The 23,255-nt window shown below is 41.4% G+C and overlaps 1 long non-coding RNA gene across 2 annotated transcripts; it reads left to right on the forward strand.

The window, feature by feature from the left end:
- Positions 1-22,947, forward strand: LOC124051084. Of its 2 annotated transcripts, none has more exons than XR_006841744.1 (6): positions 1-191; positions 11,637-11,809; positions 13,164-13,276; positions 13,408-13,454; positions 14,524-14,585; positions 21,233-22,947. It is a non-coding gene; the product is annotated as an uncharacterized LOC124051084 (long non-coding RNA). The 2 variants fall into 2 exon arrangements; XR_006841743.1 differs by having other exon boundaries at positions 11,703-11,809.
- Positions 22,948-23,255: the final 308 nt, after the last annotated feature.

Here is a 23,255-nt window from a genome sequence, read left to right on the forward strand (position 1 = left end):
CTGAAATGGGAGATTTTGTGGTGCTAGTGGAGAGTTTTGTGAATGGAGCAAAACTGTGAGAGGCTTAGGATAACAATACAGAAATGTCCCTGGATAATCCACATACACTTCACTGTTTTCATCGAAACTACTTTCTACTACTAAGAAAACAGCTGACACCAAGCTCCGTGGCAGGTTCGATTCCACCAGTGGTGAGTCAGAACAAGTTTTGTTTTTGTTACTTGGACACTTTAACTACCCCTTAACACGCAGTTTTCCCTTTTTACCTTTTAGTAGCTTTAAATTTGGAAATCCATGTTATTCCACACTGACAGTATCATCGTCTCACATCGCGTGAAATCCTCAAAACAAAGAGCCAAACATTGCAGCTGCTTCATGCATCATATACACAAACTTTGGCTGCACAGCATGAGTTAATGAAGACTAACCCACCTGCAGGTGAGGTTTAAGGAGCTAAATTTCCCATAACTGTGTGCAGCTTTCTGCTTGTGTCATGCTTCTTCAAAAACAGGACAATGTGCTTTAGGTTCACTTCACTTTCCCACTTTATAGAACAGAGTGTCACCGGTAGAACAGGTACTGAAATACTTTACTTAAGTACACGTGTCAGTACTGCAGTGTTGCAAGCAAATGTCCTGCATTAAAAATTTTCCTTCAAAAAAACGTACTTGTTAAGCAGGATGATGCAGTGCAGACAGAAAAATAAACAGGCCTTGTACCCTGCACTACCCCACTGGTGACAGTAAGCAGGTATGTTGTATGCGAAAGTTCAACTTGAACAATGAGATGCAAAGCAGTAATGTGCAGAACTGTGTCTTGAGGTTGTCACGGGACGAACTTAGTTGAGCCTTTTTTCATCAAGGGATTTCTTCTTTTGCTGAGCACACATATTCTTTTGCATACTTGGTTCTTTTTTAGCTCTGCTCTACTTCACGTACACGAGATTCCCACCTGGGACCTGCCCAGCGCTACAACTGTGTTCCACTGTCGGATTCTGAGCAGCTTTATTTGGACAAATCGGCGCCAAATTTGTTGCTCAAAAGTACCTCAGCAGCATTTAGCGCAGTGAGGCGGAGTCTTGTTCTTTCTCTGACAGGTTTTATTCCAGCTGGTCTGAGGGAGCCAAGAATGGTTTGTCTAGCCTGTGGGGTAGGACAAGACAGAAAGTAAGCCTCAGCCTCCTTCTAGATTAATAATGCAGTGACACCATTCACAGTCTCCACGACTAATCCAAGCCCCTGAGAGTCCCACAGTATGGTGGTACCTCCATGTAAAGGCTTTTCCTGCTGTGCCTTGTGGGCCCCGAGCTCACTCAGACCTCACAACATGCAGCCAAAATCCCAGTCTAGCTGTTCCTGCTCTATCTGCTGTGTGTCACCGCTGCAGACTAGGCCTGCCACACATGGGTGTCATAATCAATATTCCTGAGAGTGCCTGCCAAGGCCCCTCTGAGATGAGGTAAAGACAGATCTTATCTGCTGTGTGTCTGTGTGTGCGTGTGTGTTTGAAAGGAGGAGTTAGGGTTTGTGAGATGGAACGACTGAGCGGGAGAAAGACAGATGGAGTAAGAGTTAGGTGGAGAGAGTTCGACAACGACTGAACAGCCAGCCTCCATCGGAGATAAATGCAGGGGGATGCACTCTGAATAATTTATACACGCCAAAAATAAAATCAAAAACCTTGTTCTCGCTCCTTACAGATAGATGAGTTCTCTGGTATCCCTGGAGACTCGCAGACAAAGTAGTGAGGGTGGAAGACTGAGCTGGGACATGGCAGCATGCAGTTCTTACCCCACTGCCATTACTGCATGATTCATAACTGGTTAATGAACATTTATATTTCATCATGGAATTCATTTTGACTCATTTGGCTTAACCGGTGTGGATCTGGAATACAGAGTGCTGAGGCGATCATGCATGAGCATAATTTGCACTGGGTGCTCATAAAAAAGCCTTGAATCACCTGTTTTAACAGAGTGTGCAGAATGGGACCAAGTTGTGTTTTTAAATCTGTCGGAATCCAACCTGAGATGTGCTAGTGACAAGGCAGATAGCAGATTTAAATGCCAAAATCAGGACTTAATATAATTACTGAAGAATATCTGTGATAACAAACATGTTGCTAATTCTGTGTTCTTCAGCAGCAACCAAGTGCGTATACTTCTACTTCTGCATTATTCATTGCAAAAGTAGAATGAATGGAACACAAGCAGAAAATAACTCCAAAGGGTGCTCTGACTTATTATATTCTATTGTCAGTTTTGTATGAGAATATCAACATGAAAAACTTAGACAAAGTAAAATCAAATAAATGGGGGGGCTTTTTACTCCATATACTGTAATATAGATATCCAGTGCACTCAAGGCACAAGGAGGCCCTTAGGCAATTGCAGGTCATCTAACACATATCGACTTGGGCTGTCTTGACCAACAGCAAGTTTATTTCTAACCGCAGGTTGTGACCTTTTGGACATGACTACAAAACATGGATCCAGGTGTTAAGACCGTTCTCACACATACAGTGAGATATCGGCCGGACCCTGTAGAGGCCTGACCCTGCAGGAAATCCTGTTTGACATGTTTAAGTGAACCAATATCTCATGTATCATCATGGATACATTGTGAGCAAGCGGATTATGTTGAATTAATAATACATTTACATCAATTACGGACATAATTTTGAGTTAAGTCTGCGTAATCCTCATTTTAAATATTTGCTGGACCATTCATTTCCATCTACTTTTGCAGTAACTGTAGACTTCCAAGGTCTTAAATATGACACCAGCGAGCATGTGGTTAGTTTAGCTTAACATAAATACTGCAGCAGGGGAAAACGGTTAGTCTGGCTCAGTCAGACGGTATAAAAATCTGCCTAATAGCATCTCTGAAGCCCCAAACGTCACTGCAAGAAATAATTACAGAATGAATCTTAGGGTAAAACCAGAAACTGTTTTGACAATTCTGTTTGTGTAAGGATTAAACATACAGGGAGATTTTATTACTTTTGGACAGTAGCACTTTAGCACTTCGGTCTTTAGGCTGACCTAATCCAACCACCTGCTGGCTCTGGCCACTTACTTAGTGAAGAGTCATGGGAGTGCAGCAACCTCCTTATCTAACTCTCTGCAAGACAGCAAACGAGTGCAATCCCCAAAATGGCCAAATATTCCTTTAACAAACAATTTCTTGTAGGCATAGTGGCACTAAGTAATCCCAATGGAAAGAAAACCAGTGAAAAAACAAGACTGAGACAGAAGGAAGCCCTGCTGCTGGATGAAAACATGACTTCCCCATCTGTTTGAGAAACTTGTGCTGAGGAAGCACCAAATCCTGTTGACGACACAGAAGTCATTTGTCATCCAACCTCAGGATTTCTCAGGATTTTGCCTTTTAGTCCAAATTCTCAGGTCGCAGAATGGCTGCCGAGTGACGCGGCCAACATCACAGCACTGCCAGTTTGTTGTGAGGCTGCTCATGATATCTGTCAAACACAGCATTTGTCTCACACACAGCGGAATCTGATGGATCATCTTTTAATGCAAGTTTTACCTGCAGAGTTGGACATCCAGTGGTGTCCATCCTCATTTCACAGACATCATCTAAAACGAATGGGCTTCGTGTTCTCCAGGCCTCCCTGTGCCTCTCGGACATTAGCATGTAACAAAAGCAGATTTATTTCTGGGTTTATGAGATTTATGTTGGAAAAAACATCCACATTCACATTAAGAATTTTACTTCTCATTTTTCTTCTGTCATCAACACAAACCTGCCTTGGTTAGGATGCATTTTTCATCAAAACATTCCTAGAATATTTCACTTTTTTTTTTTTTTAAGCTTGAAACCATTTCCTCTGAAATGCAGTCCATTCATGCACTGTAATGGTGCATTTTCCAAGCTTCTAAGCTTTGGAGAAATTAAAGTTTTTCTGTCACTTGCAATTTAAAAGTCTTCAAATGTGAATTTTATAGTAATTTGCGTGCCCATTTCTTTAAGGTCTTATTTATTTCAAGTAGAGATAAGAAGTATAGATATGAGTTCTATGGTATGGCAGCATACTTTAGAGAGCTACTCTTTTTTTTTAATAAATGATAACTCTGCTCAGAAATATATCAAGTAAAATATTTATGAGCAAAAGCAATATTAGAGTAGAACAGAATTTGGTTACATAGTCAATATTCATGCACTGTTGCCATAAGGCAACAAATAAAGTGTCTCTTCTTATCCCCATCACTAAAGTTGAAGTTTTTTTTTCTTGGTGCACATGAAAAATGATCATACGTAATGCTAATAACACAGTGTAGTGTTTGAACCCTGCAGCAGTCGTTCTACACTACAAATTCTGCTGGGATTCAAGTCTGTTGAGAACATGCTTGGTTTGTTTTATTTTCATATCTAGACTAAACTCAAAAGATGAGCAGGAGAAATGATGGAGAAAAAAAAAAGGTAACAAGAGATTTTAATGCAAGATCTGTGCCAAAACGTATCACATGAATCACCTGCACTAGTCTGCTCTGCCATATATGGCAGCAGAGCACACAAACATGTGCAGGTGAAGATAAACACAAGTATGTGGTCGATAAAATGTAGCAATCGAAGCAAATTAAAATGTTGGGAAAAACAAAGCTCAACAGCCACTAACCTTGTTGATGATTCCATGAGGCTGCAATGCTCATTACAGACTATGGAAAACAGAATTGTTATGTGGATGAAAAATGGATTTTGATCGTTACCACTAGTGGGTCAAAAAAAAATCTAGATTTTGGCTTGGGGGTGCCACTGGAGGAAAGGCTGTTTGGTAAATTAAAGGCTTTGTTCACACGGCTCCACGATGTCAAGTTTGACTCAACTTTCATCAGTTTAAAGTGGCTCTTTGTCTGTCTCAAAGGTACTTAGGCTGAGTTGTATTGAATGTGCAGGAAGTTGTTGTTGAGAAACACGATATAGACAAAAGTATCCAGATACACCTTGTTATGGGGCTGTTTTTCAGGAGTTTCTTTAGACCCTTTACTTCTGCTAATCTTAATGCTTCAGCATACCAAGACATTTTGGACAATGCTAAGCTTCCAACTTTGTGACAACAGTTTGTTGAAGGCCCTTTTCTATTCCAGCATGACTGTGCCCCAGTGCACAAAGCAAAGCTCCATAAAGACATGGTTGAGTTTGGTGTGGAAGAACTTGACTGGCCCACACAGAGTCCTGACCTCAACCCCATCCAACACACAGAAACACTCCAAAAGCCTTCACAGAAGAGTGGAAGCTGTCATAGCTGCAAAGATGTATGTGTAGTTGCAATATCATTAAAGACCCTGTTGGTGTATTGGTCAGATGCTCCAATATTTTTCTCTATACAGTGTATTCCACTCTGGAAACGTGTGAAATGATGGCTTAAGGAACTGATGAAAAATTGGTTGATTAAAATCTCTATAACTCGTCAAAATTTCCATCTTAGGGTCTTCAACAGTGGTTGTATATCTGAGGAAATCAAAACCATATCTGACAGTGTATTTATGAGCAAGATTATCAGGAGTAAAAATAAGAAAGTTTTTATTGAGTGAGCTGTGGATGAACTGAGCTACTCGCATGTGACTTGGTAAACATTTAATAAGCCATTTTATGGAACAGAAGTAATGTCCGTATCTTGGTTTTGCAGATTAATTATATTTTATTGCGTGTTTCTGCTGCCTGAAGATAAGTCGCAGTTTAGATAAGTGTTAGTCCAGACAGAATTACAAACTGAGGAGAGGGTAAAATGATAGAATAACGAGAAATTGTTACTCTTTTTAATGGACTGGTAAAATTTCCAAATTATTTAGCCTCAGATGAATGGGCAAACCTGACAGCTCCGTAACAATATCATCAGTATCACTTTTTAATCACTGTTTTTAAAGGATCCGAGTAAAATTCATAGGCCCTGCAGGGAATCAAACAAGCATAAAGCCTGTATTTCTCTGTCTATCTTTATCTCCCACTCACATCCCTCTCTGTGAGGTCATCGGTCACACTGTGACGCACCGAGTCAGAGTTTAAGTTGACTGAACCTTTGGTCCAGTGTTCTACCTGCCATTAGCTGCTGAGTGCTGAGGTGCCGATGGAGATACGCATTTAGCTGTTTGATAGCCACTGCAGCCTGGCTTCAGGAAGGTGTGGAAATGACATCAAGCAACTAAATCATGTAAACCCAGGTTTTTAAGGAGAACAGGTTATTGTGAACAGTGTGAACTCTTTAATCGAGCTCATACCCTCAGTATGGATGATGTGCAGCAATCCGGTGCGGTTTTCCCACATGTCATGCGCTTGTCTTTGTCTTTTTCACGGTTTCTAGACAACATTTCCCCCTTTAGCCTTAAGGGATCACTGAGTCATTTAAATTTTCAGATTTTCAATATTGGATTTTCTCCCTCCCTACAGGGAAAGGAAAATAATGATCTATCGCAACTGCTGGCCCTACCAGCATCTACTTGCAACTACAACTAGACCAGTGTCAGTGACAGCACCGCAGGGCTCTACTTTGAAAGTGTTTCCAAACCATTTGTAAAACTATGCTTGAGTAGCATGTTCTTTAGCAGGGAATGATGTATTACAATGGAAAAAAAAAACTTATAGTGACACTATCTCCCTGTTTGGCAAATCATTAGTTGTTAGAAGAATTAAAAAAGCCCCTCCTGAACCCCCCCCCTTCCCGGGATCTGCTGAGTGAGGGGGTACACGTGTATTCTGCTGACAAATGGGAATCCAGTTATTTGATCTGACACTAAAGTGCTGACTTCACAGAGAGGCTCGGCGTCTGCTGGGTCCCCAGGCCTGGGGACACAAGGGAGTCCATCTACTGAGGACTCTTTATTAACTGCTTCATAAGGACAAGAAATCTGCTCTCACAGTCACGTTAAGGAGAGTCGATTCCAATGCAGGAACCCAAAGCTTTATGGTTAACTACCAGAAAACCAGCATCATTTTTTTTGTTTAAATGCTTAATGTTTCTTTACTTTACAAGCATCATTGTGTCATGTTGTTGTGGTTGTATTAATAATTTCAAACCTCTTAGTCTTGACACCGGCTTCTTTTACCTGTGATTTTTCCCTACATTTAAATCTACACCAATATACTTACTTGATTTGGCCACTTGGAGGCAGCACACCAAATTTTGTTATATAGTCTATGTTTTTAAATTGATATAGTGATGATGTTAGCAAACACTTCGATGTATACAAGTCAGGTGGACACGGAGCAACATTAGTGTTTATAATGAGTTGTTTCTAACCAACTGATGAATTTCAAGTCAGTCGCTCTCCTTCTGCTGTAGCTCTATTTTGGTCTCCACCAGCTCCTGTGAGAAATATCTGGCTCTTTAGCCGATAAATGCTTCACTATTTTCACCAGTTAGTCACCAACTTAATGTGGTGATGCTGAGCCAGACGAGCAAAGCTGAGGACCAGAAAAGGACAACAATGAGCTGAAAGATGCCAAATCGCTCCAATGAGCAGAGGAGCATGAAGATGGTGATTAATTTCTGTTTATTTGTCACTACAGAAGACCATTTTCACACCCTACAGGGTAATTTCACCCACTATTGACCAGAGCAGATTTAACAGAACCATTTTTAGTTGTCCAAACTAAATCTTAGAGGTAGTAAATCAGAAAACCATATAGTAGATGATCTTTGAATTGTATACTTCTCTTAATAGGCATAAAAATAGCTTTGGAAGGCACTACAAAATGACCTATCTATTGTTAAGATAAGATTATTTGTTGAATTTTAGGTTTAAGACTTAGTTTCAGGTTCAGACTGGTGTAATCATGAAGAGGTTCTGTTTAAGGTTAACATAATCCTCCTGGAAAGGCCATTACAATGTTTTTGCTAAGGTGTGTGTGCACATATATGCATAACCTCTTTAAATATTTAACCTCTATATACTTGAATGTACTGATATATTCAAATAGAACTTTTAATATGCGTGTGACAGTGAATAATTTAAGACCTTCAAAGTGAGGACATTTTTGGAAAATAAGGACCATGTCTCACTTGTTCAAGGGCATGCTTTTGTTGGCTGGGCTGGTTTAAAGTTGGATGACTCGGGGAGCAACCCCTCATGTGCAGAAGTACGTGTGTGTGTTTCTTTGTAAAGGTCTCCATCTGTTTAGGGCTTCACAGATGGCTTTCATAAATGGGACTAGTACAATACAACGAAATCCAACCTACAAAGTCAATACGGAAGAGAAAATGACTCAAAATTGCACTCCTCTGAACAAATATCACACCCATATGTGAACAGGTGTGGTTAGCACACTACAGTGTTATATGAATCATGGATTTTATTGAAGGTTACTGCATAGGTCATCATATTACCAGTTATCTGCCTGTTAACAGTTTCCCGTACAAGAGTTTGGAAATTGCACTGAGGTAAAATGCTTGTGTTTATGAAAGATGTAATGAAAGGTTATTTTCCAGAATAGTGTGTTATCAATATTAATCTGCTGAGGCTGGTGTGAAACACACCATCTCCTCATTTGGCTGTTTTTATCTACCTGTCTTTCCCTTGCCTTAAATCAGCAGCGTTTCCCTGCTAAGGCTGTTAAACTCTTTTCTCTCTCTCTCTGATTTCTGTCATTTTTTCTTTTGTGTAGTGAAAGTATTTGACTTTGTATGACCATATCTCGTAGAAAGATAAGCCGAGTACAAGGCAGAGAGCAAGTTTAAATCCACAGACGGGACCTTCCTGGAAATTGTAACCTCTATGAAAACAGATGATGATAATGTCTCATTGCAGTCAGGTCCCTAAACTTCAAAACCACCTGAGGAACATTTGCTAGTGTTGTGACGATGCTTATCATGGCTCACCAGCACTTCTGTTTTCACTGACTGTGACTTATTAGACCTTTATTTCCTGATGGTGCAGATGCGTCATTGATCGGCCCTTTATCTTGTGTCACCTGTTAGCTTTGTTGTACCTCTTAGGGTGGGTAAACTCACACTTAACTTCCAATTATTTCCCTCCATCATGGAGTTCATATTTTTGCTCTGGTTTGTCTTTTTGTCAGCAGGATTACATCAAAACTACCAGCCTGATTTTTATGAAACTTGGTGGAATAGCAAAGCATGGGCCTGCAAAAAAAATAAAATAAAATAAAAAATAAAAAAAAATCTATTAAATTTTGGATTAGATCCAAATCATGGGGCAGATGTACAAATTATTTTTCACTTTTACAGAATTAGTTTAATTGGGTTAAACCACTGCAGTTCCTTACATGCAGGACAGAGAAGCAGCCACTGATTTTAGCCTATAGTCAGACCACACCTGGCACACTGTTATTGACTAGGGGCTACAAGCTCCTAAGGGGACTACCTAAGTGTAATGGCCAAGTGTTTTAAGTCTTTCCGGCAGGACCCATACACCCAACTTTGAGGCCCATTAAAGCTATGGCTCACAGCCTGTGGTCTGAGGCCCTCTAAGGATAGTCCAAGAGTTCACAAGAGCACCAGAAAGGGAAAGAAGGCTCCACAGATTAGTTTTACCTGTTGCAGCTTGCTTATCATTCAAATGAAGCTGTCCCAGAATGAAAAATCTTCAGTCTAAAGTGGTTGGTTAAGATGTGCACAGCTCAGCGACAGATACCCTCTGCAACAAAGGATCGCAACTGTCAAAACAGGTTGAAAAAGATGGTGAACCCCACCTCTAGAGGGTCACAAAATAAATCATAAAATAAAATAAAATAAATAATTTTCTGTAATTTAAACTTTGCTTTAATAACGATAAATGAATAGTTTTGAAGGTTGAGGCTTCTAAAAACTATTCAAATAAAACAATCTCACAAGGGAAGATTACATTTTTGTATCACTTTAAGGGAAACTATTGGTGTAAGGAAAGCTGTGAAGCAATGGTTTAAGGCAAATGGACTTTTAGATATCCTCATGAGAGTGAGGGTGGTAACAAACACAATAATGGTGTGAAGGCTAAAGGTCAAGTCATAGTTATCACTAAAGTCACATTAGCATGAAATTGCCACTTCTTGCCTGAAATGCACCAGATATTTAGTGCAGTCATCCACGGAGCCTGCCAGCATAGAGGTTGCTTTAAACTTGCATGCTCCATGCACCTTCCAGTCTTATATAACTACAACCCCAGTGAAAAAGCAGGCAGTCCACATAAACAGATTTGATTCTTCTTTTCCTACATACTCCAGAGCTCAGCACTGCATCCTTTTTACTTCCACCACTGCCTGCTTCCTAGCAGTTTAAGTCCCTCAACCTCCTCGTGTATTAGGATTTAGATTTATGTGAATTCAGCATGTTTGTCTATTCAACAAGAGTTCATATCCATTTAACTGCTGTGGATCTCTGCCAGGGGGATTGTGAGCTCAGAGGAAATCGTGTGCAAACTTGTGCTGGAGTAACACACGAGTAGAGCCATACGGCAGGACAAATGTTTTATTATTGCAAAAAAAATTGATGCTGTCTTGACTAAAATGTGAAGAAGTTTTCAGACACCATATGGTGCTGCTGTATGGTCCCTTTGCTTTAATTCAGTCCTCTTCTGCCTTCTTATTAGTCACAGCAAAAAAATAGGTATTTGTGTTTATCTGTTCTCCCTACTACTTTTATTCATTTTTTGTGGGTTTTTTTTGTGAAGTCAGAAGCCTGCATCTATAATTAAGGGCTCCACAAATAAACGTAAGTGATATTATCAGTGCTTGTGTTTGCACATGGTCAGGGGTAGTTGAACAGAAGAGGCAATGTGCTTCCACATTATTATCGTTATTTTACAGTATTAAAATCAAGTTTTAAGTGGAAGTGGAAGTTTAGAGTGTATTTATGTCATTGTACCCATCATCCCATGCTCCTCATGGTGTCACTCACCTGAAACCCACAGGAGGGGATGAAGCCACATCTAGACTTTTATATTTAGGACATCATTGCAGCTGAGGAAGCAGTTATCATCAAATTATATTTGATAGTATAGAGTCTGCACAAAAAATAGAAATGCAATAAAATCTAATTCAGAATGGCTTGTGACTTAAATGTGAACAGACTTTTTATTATATAATACAATTTTATTAAATCACAAGGAACAGATTTGTAAGAGCATCTGTCAAGACTGTGATTTACTCATATTTGATTGTTATATTAAAACATGTTTTAAAACACTTTTCACCTTCTAAAAGTTGTTTCAAGGTTCTTTCCTGCAGTCAGAAACGTGAAATCTGTTATTTTCTATATGGATCTGAAAGTTGGAGAGTTGTCAAGGCTTATATGAAAAAAGCTGGAGTCCTTCCACAGCAGATCCCTGAGAAATGTTTACCTTGTGTTCTGGATCATCAAGCTATCCAAAGAGCTCTATAGTGGAGTCCTTCCACAGCAGATCCCTGAGAAATGTTTACCTTGTGTTCTGGATCACCAAGCTATCCAGCAAAGAGCTCTATAGTGAGACCCAAAACCGTAATATCCTTCATAAGATCACCTTGAACACTGTGCTGGCTGGGACATATTCGGAGTTCAGACCTGATCCAAATTTTACAAAACATCCTTCCAATGAAGGATTGAAATTACAGACAAATGCTTGTGTAAAATTTATTGCAAGAAAAAAAAGAAAAAACTCATTGCAAGGTGTTTCTTGTAATGGGATGTGTCTACTTTTACCCAAGGAAAGGATCAGAGTACTTCCTCACCCCTTGTTAACTCGCTGCATGTCTGTATTTCCCCCTGTGGAGGTGGCTGAGAAGGAAAGAGGCTCCAGCTGCAGCAGCAAAAGCTGGGAGTGAGCTGTTAACTCCCACACTTATCAGGAGCTGAAAGGACCGCAATGTTCACTTCTCAGGTATACACACAGGTATTTCCGCTTGGCTGCCTTCCATCTATCGCGTGTGACAGGTGCTCAGGCGCTGGCTTATGATGACATTGTTGTGGGGCCTGAACAGGTGACAGAGCACTATCTGTCATTCATCTGTTGCCCTTACATACATACACACAAAACACACGAGCACACATCCACTTCATTGCCTTCCTCACCCAATCATCTGAAGTGCACCACACATATTGCTTTCCCCCTCCCTCTTATCCTGTCACAACCCACCAGACTCACAGGTGGCTGGTAGATTAGGCTCATGGTGCTGGTTTATGGCACATGAATCAGGAAGAATATTACAATGAAATCTGGATGTTTTAGCAAATCATTTCACAACAGAGTGATTTATTACACGGTGGTGGATTGAGACAGATATCTGGAGGTTTGCTGCAGAGTTTGACCTGCTGTGCTGCACGTGTATACAAATAGAGAGTAGCAAAGTGGGAGAACACACTTGTCCCAGAAGTATGTTTCTGCACTTTAAATTAGCATTTGAAAGATTTCTGTAAATTTTAATTTCAGTGTTTCCCAACATACCTGCATACGAGTCTCCAGATTAATGTAACAATGGCAGAGTTTTAAATATTAGATTTGATTTGGCTTTACTGTCATTGCACAGAGTACTGAGACAAGGAAATGCAGTTTAGCATCTAACCAGTGCCAAAAGTAGCAAAGTGCAGCAAGATGTATATGTAAATCAAGACAACATTCACAGTATGAACAATATGCTTTTAGTTCATGACCCAACATTTAGCTGCAGTTTTGGCCCTCCGGGCACCCTTATCAACTTAATCCACTGACATCACTGTGAGAAGAAGTTAATAAGCGAAGTGCAATCCCATTCCGTTACACTGGAGGGAAGGTAGACGTTTCTGTATCCTCAAACATCTACAACTAATACGTCAATATTGAGATGGATAAATAGCACTACAGGTAAGAGGAAATGTGTATTTTTGATTTGGGGGTGAGCTGTGCCTTCACCACATATTTAACATTTCTAAATGAACATAATTTTCACTTAAGAAAGCTGTGGTAGCCATTGTTAGGACCTTAACATTTTCACATCATTCAAAAAAAACATTCAAAAAAATGTCAGTATAAGAGCTGTTGACCTTCTTAAGTTAGGTTTAATACATTCTGATTGTTTGACTGACTGTTTCTCCAACCAATCAACGGCCAGCTAATATTTTGTAGGAAATGAATGTAACTTCTATCCTACAACCCTGGACTCCCAGAATATAACTCCTTTGGCTTTCTGAAGCTGATATTCCAATGCATTTCTGACACTTGGTATTTATGTGCATGCTTGTGTGTGTATCCTTGTCAGTCAACAGAAGCAGCATAACACTACTGAGAAACTCCCCGTGCTGATAATCCCTCACGGCCTGAGAACAAATCCTGGATGAAGCCGGCTCTAACCACAGACTGAGTGATCCAAAGGTACAGAGGAAGACAAACTGCTTGGCCAGACTTTGATCTTCCCATACGATGTCAATGTGTTAAACACTTTCCTATCTGATTGTGAACACATGGGCTGACGCTACAGATCACGTTTTGTATTCCACACACAGACATCCCAGATGCCAGCATGAAGAACATTGTTTGCTGTCAAACCTTGGTAAGTTATGGCTAAGGGAGGGGGAGGGAGGGGGGGGATAAAAACTCCTCATAAATTCTAAAATGAAAAGGCAAGGCGCCATCAGAGATGACCGATGTTTGGACGGATGGAGGTATCCTGTGCTTTGGTGCGTTTCATCCCAAGTAATGAAAATTAGGCCCCTCAACGCAGAAATGACACCAAAGATGAGACAACCCTTTATCTCCCCCTTTCATCCGACAAGGATTATTGATTCATGAATGTAAATGATCGTTCAGGGTTTGATGTGCCCTTGAAGGTAGTCTCTATCTCTCTCTCCTTTGAATCTTTTATCAAGTCCATGTTAGTTGCAGTTGGCTAAAAGTAAGTGTGATGCTGTGAGTTGGGAGGGGGGGGGGTGTTTTTCATATCCTGCAATATTCATACCCAGCTGTATTATTTTAGTTTTTTCATCCATTCTCAATAGGAATCCACATTTGCTTCAAATGGCTGTGCGAGCTCGTGCCTTCCTTGCAGCTCTGCAATGTTGATAGACATCAGTGAATCGGATTATTTTTTATGCAGTCGCGGACTAATCTCCTAATAATGAGGTCCATCTGCAGCAGTGACAATGAGTACAGCACCTTCACTTTAATACTCAATCTTGGTTCACACAGACGGCATCATATTGCCAGACTAATCCACTGTCCGATGTCACGGCATCCTAAATCTAATTTACCATTCCATTTGGGGCCCAGATATTGCTGTTGCCAGTACACCTGTTGATTGCTAACAATGTTCTCCACATGCACCTGCCTGATGGGACACACACACACACACGCATACGCACGCATACACACATACACACACCGCTGCCGCCCGCTCTCCCTAAAATGGTTTCTCCCACATAGTTTCCATAGCAACAGTCCACTTTTAGTGTTCTGTTGTTTTTCCACAGATGGAGAGTGGCTAATTTTTCAGAATGAGGGTCTTTGATGATAAAGAAAGCTAGGTTGTGAGATTTACATAATGAATGGATGCCACGCTAGATCAGTCACCACCTAGTGCTGATGATTGCTTTTTGATGAATTTCTTTCCTGCATGTCCTCAGGTACTTCAGCTGTGGCAGTTCATTGTGTCCGAAAAGAGCAATCCACACAACCATCTATTTAGGTCAGTCTTTGTCTCTTTTGCGCCACCAAAGCCCTAAAATTGTAGTCAAGTTGCACATACCCTGGAGGCAAAAGTCAAAGTGTCACTTGAAGCCTTACAACAGAGTCTCCAAAAGAGAAAACAGCCTATAAGTTTCTGTTCGGATGTGAAATTGTGCCTTCGAGGGCACACACACTCACAGACTTTTGTTCCTTGGGCTAAAACGTAACACTTTGTGCTAACCTTTTCTCAGGCCTTGAACTCCTTCTCACATTTCCTTTTTCTCATCTGCCCCCCTCCAAGACTGTGTTTAAATGCATTTGTGTACATTCATGCAGTCTATTTGTATGGGATGGGGGGATGTCATGGGACTGGGAGAATGTAGTCTCACCCTGACAGATGTGCACAGTATTGATCTGTGGCTGTGCTGTGAGCACTGGTCCAGGCCCTCTGGGAGGGACATAAACCCCTCTATCAAAGCGACCTCCCCACAGTGTTTTCACCACACTAACACACTGCATCCCATTGTGTGTTACAGCATGTGTGTGTGTTTTGGGGAGTACAAAGGTGAACCCGAAGTGCTCGTTAAACCACTCCAGCACTCACAGAGGAAAGGTATAGCTGTCTACAGATGGAGATGGTCAGTTCCTCCCGTGGAAGCAAACCTTATAAATAAACCAAACTGGGATGAGGTTCATGTTTCAGAGCAGAAAATATTGCAGCGGGGGTTAGGGTGCACCAAAGAATGCCAAATGGCAAGATAGTGGAGTGGGTTTCCTTGCAAACAAGTAGCCTGAGTATTTTGGCCTGGTGAGTGCTGGCTTTGATGAAAGGTTTTTACTTTTCTCCAGTCAGATGGATGAAATTACATGACCTCGAATGTGAACTGGTGCCAAAGTGATCTCCTACAGTAGCGACACACTCTCCTCTGCCTTTGTCTTTTCCACACCGAAGTCTATACACACACTTTGTATTCCTCTCTAGTGCTCACCTCAGAAGCCATGAGGGTTTGAAAAGAGAGCAAAAAGTGAGACCCATCCTCCTTTCACCTCTTCACTGCCAAATGGATCAGAGAAAGGGACTGCGTGTAGTGCCATGGCTAATATCCTCGTTAGCACTAAACTGCGGGGAGTGTGGGAGAAGAGGAAAAGGAGGGAGGTTGTTCGAGAGCGAGAAAGAGAAAGGGAGGTATGGCAAGAGAGTGAAAAGGAGTTTGGGGAAAGAGTAAAAGGAAGAACTAGACAGAGTGAATGACCAGTGGATTCGTCTGGGCACTTGATAGCTTCCCTGATGGACTGTGATTGGCTCATTAACCCCTCCTCCTCAGGCTGGCTACACTGCAGGCTCCCCATGCTATATATTGAGCACACACGCTACCATGCGGACTCCCACATACATGCAAACAAATATGCTCATTAACAAGCCAATGAAGTGAGCAGACATGCACATATAATTTATTTCTTCATTAGACGCACACAGCCAATGGATCATTACACTAAGTATGTTCTCTGTCGATCCTGGACCTTGAAACAAAGATCCCTGAGTGACGCAGTGCCATGCAAAGTCCCGATTTTAGTGCCGTACTCCAATAAAACAGCCTCCTGGTTATGCTTTTGGTCAGAAATAAAAAGTAGGAGTCTGTGGTGTAGAAACAGAAGGTTTTTAATTTTAAGAGCACGAAGCTGCATCTGACAATTTGGATTTAATAACAAATAGTAAAAAGGGCCTTATAATTTGTATGAGGTTTGTATTGTCTTCATAAAAACAGTTAATTTCTGTAAGATGCCTCTATTAATCCGATAGTTTAAGCCCTCAGTTTTTATTGGATGAGCTACAGAGATGTAAAATAGCATATAAATGCAAACCTTTTGATGGCTACAACTGTCCGTTTTCACAAGTAACACAAGGACGGAAAATCACCACGTTATGGTGCAAGTGTGTTTGTAGCAAATGTGTTATTTAGTTGCCGCTCAAAGGGATATTTCTTCACTTTATGTGATGCCTAATTCAATCTCAGCTGTTCTTAAGCTGCAGTAAAACAGACTCTCATGGCTCATTGCTCAGTTGAAATGATAAATGGCATCAACCGAAATGCTCGATACTTAAAAAAAACTACTCCAAACACAGATGGAACTACATAGACACAAGCTTATAATTTCATGACACTCGGCAGTACTCAGACTTGTGCTGAAAGTCAAAAGCTGTGAATCAGCACGGAGACAAAAAGTCAGCCAGGATAAGAACACTTTGGTTGTCAGTTTGACTGGTCCCCCTTTGTCAGCCATTTCTCAAACACGGCCGAACATTTTGTTTTCGTTGTCTCCCCTTTCCCAATCACGTCTCTCCTGTCAAAACAGAAAGCTGTTTTTCTTTCAGCTATGAATCATCTCTGCAGATCTGTGTCACAATTTCAGATAATAAATTGAAGCCCTGGACAGAAACTGTCCCCGTGCAGCTGTGTACAATCATAATGTCAACACGACTGTGCATTATCCACTGTAAAATTCCCAAGTAGCGCCCACACACTGGATAAGCTACCAACAGCTCCAACTTGAACTTCGACCGTATGTTCAGTGGTAAAATAACACAGTCACACAAACATCAGTCATACATCACTGCCAGAAGCTCCTCATTCGCTTTGTCAGGTTGTTATTGCTGTTATTATTTCTGAGTGGCAGAGGTGTAATGGCCAGGAGGTTGTTAACACTGAAATCTGGTTGGTTTTAATGGTCCCGTTGCTGTCAGATTTATGTCATTCAGCACTTCAGGTTGGATGTGATAAATTCTGAGGACAAGGGTGTAAAAGTGATCACCAGGTGAGATCACTCAACTCTGTGCCGTCGCTCGCTTGTGTTTGCTTATCGGGATTGTGATGAGGGGTCAGGCAGAGGTGGAGGGGTGCAAGTGCCACGCATTGTTTACTAATCAGATGTGTGCTGTGACGTTTTGAATTTTATCTCTTTTTCTTTTTGTGTATAAAATAAAAAAATAAATAATAATAACTGCAATCCATTAAGCATTCTGGGCTGCTCCTAAAAACTGGAGTCATGGCGAGTATTTAATTGCTTGATAACAGCTTAATGGAGAACATGTGCTTTGCTGATACATCAGAAATGCCTTTGGCTTGAGGAGTGTAAATGACTTTTCGCTATACCCCTCCTATATATGGCAACAGTCCAGCAATAGTTTAGCAACCATAATTTATCTCTACAGGTGTTTCATGCTGTCTTGTCAGCATGCAGAAATGGTAAACATGGACAGTAATACAAGCTTGTTAACAGAGTTTGAAGGGTGCTGTCATTATTGTTATTATTATTATTTTGAGGGGGTTTTTTGTTGTTGTTGGTGGTTTTTTTGGCTGTTCCATGAGAGCAAACTTCCGTCTGTGATTTTGTCTGCTTTAAGCTAAGCTGCTAAATTTAGCATCTCTGACTCCCAAAAGTAGTTAACCGACAATTATTTGCAAAGCCAAGGTCACAGCATAACATTAGCAAGCTACACACACAATCACTCCATGGGATCCTTTCCTGTACACCAAATTGTTCGGTTAGGCCTTGTGCAGAGGCGTATGTGATGAGGTTAGAATCACGTATGATTTTGATATTTTTCCGTGAAATACAATACAACCCTTTTATTTCCTTGCCTTCAACATCCATCATCATCTGGTGAAGATGCTTGTACTTTTTACCTTGGACTTGTAATCTCCGATAGCTTCAGTGTTTTTGTATCGTTACAGCAGTGAGTTAGCATGTTATGTACGTATTTTCATTCCCGTGGCATCAGATACGACCATTTTGGCACGTCTCGACACAGAAGGTACAGGTTGTGCATGTGAAAGAGAAGAACCTGGCTTGAATGTATACCTCCAGTGCAAGTCCCAAAAAGGGTGGAGGTCAGGGTTGAGCGGAGGATCACGTATGCAGAGCAGTATTCTTTTAGTGGGTGGAAGCTGGGACTAGATAATGGTTTCACTTAGCACTTCAGAGAACTTGAGGAGGAACAAGTTTCAAAAATGACATTATTTCATTAATTTTGAGTAGGAAATTTGACGTTGTTGTCATGTGTAAACTGCACCATTTTAGTATGAAAAGCGTAGCAGCAGTAACTAAGGAGGGAGGGCTTATCTAACTGTTCTTTCTTCATGACTGAGGAGTGTGTGGCCTGTTGGATAAGGCAGGTTATTGCCTACACAACTAAAAGCCTGTCATGAGTTTTCACCAACCACTATTCTTGACACACCAATTATTCATTTTGTTCTTTCTTTCCACATTTACATTTGCGAGTTTGTCAATAAATCCATGGCTGTGGATTCAAATGTCACCCTGCCGTGGACTCGATTTACTCTTCATTTGTATCATATTCACATGTTATTTTTATCTCATGTTGGGGAGCGTTCGATTTAATGTCTCTCACTGATTTCTATTTAATGAACGCCATTGATTTGCCCTCATCAAATCTTCATTAATCACCATGAAACTGTCTCAATGAGTGTTCATCAGGGTTACTCCACCGGAAAAGTAGACGCAGCCGCCTGCACACACTTTGGTGCACTGAGTAAATGGATGAATATTTAAATAAACCTTGTGGCGTAGCCTTTCCTTTATTAGTCATTCACGGTATGTATATTCCTGGCCTCAGTGCAGCCTAGGGGTTTAAAAGATAAGCATGTCCAGTTGTGCACACATGCATGCATATCAGCATTCATGTATGCCAGGGAATACGTCTTATTTTAAGACATGCATGCAGTGTAGCTGAAATGCTGGCAAACCACAATCACGCCCTCACTCTTAACAATGTTTCTCATGCAGCTGTGCTAGACTGAGAGGGACTAGCTGAATGTATATTAAGCTCCATCTCTCATACTCTGCATGCTCCAGCACCTGGAGGATGGGCTGAGCATCAGCTCCAGGGCTCTGAGTCAATATTAATCTGCCAATATGAAAGACTGGATTATCACTGGGGTCGATTGCCTGGGCTTCATGTAAGAGAAGTGTATAATGGGAGGGGAAGATGGGAGGAGGGTGGACGAAATGGACAGGGCTGAAAGAAGGCAGGGAGAGAGATGGAAAACTTCCAGTTTGTCGGCGGTTGCACGAGTGAAGCGCCCTGAAATTGATTTGAATCAGAAGGAAAGAGTTACAGCAGAGGACAGAATTACAGGAAGGGGAGGAGGGGAGTATGAAGACGGAGTCAAGGACACTGGAAAGGTGGCTGTCATAGCATGAGCCCATCTGCTGGGTGTGTGTGTGTGTATACATTACATATGTAGTGTGTGTGTGTGTGTGTGTGTGTGTTGCGATGAAAGGTTGCATGGAGAAGGCTGAGGGGGGCAAAGCATAAAGTTTGCCTCAGGGCTTGAGCAAAACAGGCAGTCAGTTAGCTGCAATCACCAATGAAAATCTTTAAGGTTAAAACAAGGCTTCAGTGTGATATTTAAAACAAAAGACAGGGCAGAAAAACAAAAGACAAATAAATCAACAAAACTGAAAAAGACAGACATGAAGTAAACACTAAACGAAATTGCAGCACTTAAAGACTGGCTAATTGAAAAGAAGATTTCAACAGACGTGGACAATAAGGAGCAGAACACCTCAATCAGATGCTGTGGTCATTTTAAGCATCTGTCTCACTTCACCATTCAACATTCATCAGTTAACATTTTCAACTTTAGCTTAATGGACATGTGAATTATAACGCTATGTAAGAAGGCTATGCAGTGTATGTTCTTATGGACGCAGCTCCAGCTAACAGACTGTTTTTATTAGCAGAAGCAATTAACCTGTGTTTAAACCAATAAAATATGATATTTTGTCAATAAATAGCTGTGTAATGTGCATATTAATGTAGTGCAAGCGGGTTATTATTCAAAAGAAAATCCCAGACAGTGTGATCCAATCAATTCTGCTTCACCTCAGTAATGATCTGCTCACTGTACAATAATCCAGACTTGATCAGGTGATCAGAGATAAGACAAATGCTAATGCAGCTTCTTATCTGTTGCATGTGCAAATAGCCAACTGTTTGCTAACAGTTTCGCCAAAACTACTTAAAAGGCGATGATCTGTCAATGCCATGTTCACAGCTTGTTTTACGCCTCTCAAAATGGCCAAAAAGTTTCCTCTCTTTTTGAGAAAAATCTTCTTCTTCTTAGCAAATAAACTTCACTCTAAGGACAACTGTAACTCTGTATCTTTAGAATTCAAACTCTAATGTGAGCAAAAAAATTGCACGAGAGAGAAAGTCTGCCCTAGCAGTTTATTGCTGAAACAGTTTCTTTTCCGCATCTGTACAGCTGAGTACAGCATCCAGCCCCTGCCTGTCATCTCTGTCTGTGACTGCAGGTTTTTGCCCCTCCTTCACGTGGCTATTTGGAAGAGGTAAACACTTACAACTTTAGACGTGGTCAGATAACATTTAGTATGAACTAGTTTGTTTCAAGTGGTTTTTGTGTGTCACCCCAGTGTGCAGTGATGACTCTGAAGAGCAGTAAAACAGCCAGCAGCACAGGCCAGATTGTGGCCTCCTTCCAGACCTTTACACCTTCTCATCTCTTTGCCCACTGAGATCAGTTGTGACTCTTTGTCTTCCTTGACCTGCTGTTGAACTATGCCTCCATTATCCTCCTCCTGCAGAACCCTCCCCTCACATGCGCACACTCCACCCCACAGGCTGTTGTTCCCCTGTCCCAGCAGCGCTCCACCTCCCCTCCTTACACATCTTCTGGGCCAGAGATCCAGCCTCCAGCTCCTCGGCAGCCCTCTCTGCACTGCGACACTTTGTTCCCGTCCGTTGCCTGCTGCCCGCCTGCTAATCGGGATTGGTGGGGAGGAACGGATCGCTGTGAGACGTGGCCGTCCTCTGGAGCCCAGAGAACCAGGCCAAGGTCACTCGCATCACTCTTGTGCCATCGCTTCCCACAGCAAACAGGGAAAAGGAAAGAGCGAGGGATGCAGGAGTTAAGGAAAGAGAGATAAGACTGGTGCCGAGCAGGGAGCAGTCGAATGAGGTCTCGTGAATTGAAGAGAACACAAGTCAATAGCAACGCCAGGGTTCATATTATTTCTCAAATTAGCGATTAGAAGGAAAGTCTTGGAATATTATTGCCATATCACATGCCTATTTGCCCTTTATGATGAAATATTCAAGCATGTCACTGTGTTTGAGTGAGAGCAAATAGGTAACCTATTTTCCGCTCTCTCCTTGATCAACACTCATCAATAATTCACTCTTGGCCCATTAGTTTTGTGAGAAAGGCCGGGCTGCAACTTAAAACTCGTCAGGAATTAATTTTCATGTTTATTTTGTACAGAAAGTGTGGCACAAGGGCAACACTCACTGAGAAGTTCAGGGAAGCTTCACTTAAACTGCACATTTAAGGCAAACAGCTTGCACTTAACCTCGAGATATTATTTACATATATTTCAATCCAGTGCCACATCAGATTGTTGGGAGGGAACAACAGAGCCCATTTTTACACATTTACAACACAAAACTTACAAGACGTATCTCCTCAGATCTCAGTCCGGAATTGTTATGGTGTTCTGCCATTCAGCGGCCCATTTCCCCTTCGAGCTGACGAAGTGTTTTATGGAATAAGTTGAGAGATGGATGCTAAAGTGAGGGCTTCTGTCACAAAAGCACAGAGTGTTGTCATCAACAAGGCTGTTCTTTTTTCCAGCCCATTGCCTTTGCTGTAATTTGCACTCTCTTGCGCTCTCCCCTCCCTCTGCCGCCATTATTTCAGACAATGTTTCAGAAATCGCAGCCGGTTTCCCAGCCAGTGTTCACACATTTGTCATTACATGTCAGCAGGGCCTGGGGATTTTGCTGCTTCACTTGGCAAAAAGCAATTGTGTGCGTCAAGCTGAGGCTCTGTTGTGGAGGCTGACACACACCTGGAATGAAAAGGACTTGTGGGTAAAGACACTTCTGATGTTTTTCCTCGTAGAGGCCAGTCTATTTTACATATCCCACCTGTGAGCGTGTCTCGTTTGCCTGAATTTTATCCGCATGCTTGTCTCTAAGCCCTCTCAAGGCCTGAACAGCCCCTCTTCCTCCTCAAGCTCAAACCCTTACATGCTCTGGCTCCGTGCCGAGTGCTCTGCGCTGTTTCAGAGCCCAGGTCCTGTAATCTCCCTCTGGCTGTACACCCCGAGTTGTCACAATGATTTTTGAATATGATTGTATTTTACTGCTCGGAGAGAATATAGTGTTACATAATTAAGTACCACTGGATTAGGACCAAGGAAAAGAAATCTCACTTGACAGAACTGAAGAGTTCTGAAAGAAAATTTCAGTTTCTGTGGCTGCTTACTATAATATTGTGCTCACCAAAGTGATCGCTGACATATTGGCAATATACAACAATACATGGGCAGTCAGTCCACAGAACATCGACTTAAAAGTAATGGTACCATACTGTAAAAATACTGTTAAAAGTAAAAGTCCTGCATTCAAAGGTGCCTAAAAGTCTGTGATCTGCAGATTGTACTGAAAGTTTAGTGAAGCGCAAAGCCAAGCTACACACTATGCAAATGACATTGTTGCCATGTCTGGTCATAAGATGAGCTAACATGTGAGTACAAGGTGCAAAAGCGCAACACTAGTTTTGAAATCACTCCGCAGTATATTTTGGCTATACTATGTGAGACACTTATCTGAAACAAGGCTTTGTGAAAAGGGTGCATGATC

This window comes from Scatophagus argus, chromosome 19, assembly GCF_020382885.2.
Source record: "Scatophagus argus isolate fScaArg1 chromosome 19, fScaArg1.pri, whole genome shotgun sequence".
Classification (NCBI taxonomy): domain Eukaryota; kingdom Metazoa; phylum Chordata; class Actinopteri; family Scatophagidae; genus Scatophagus; species Scatophagus argus.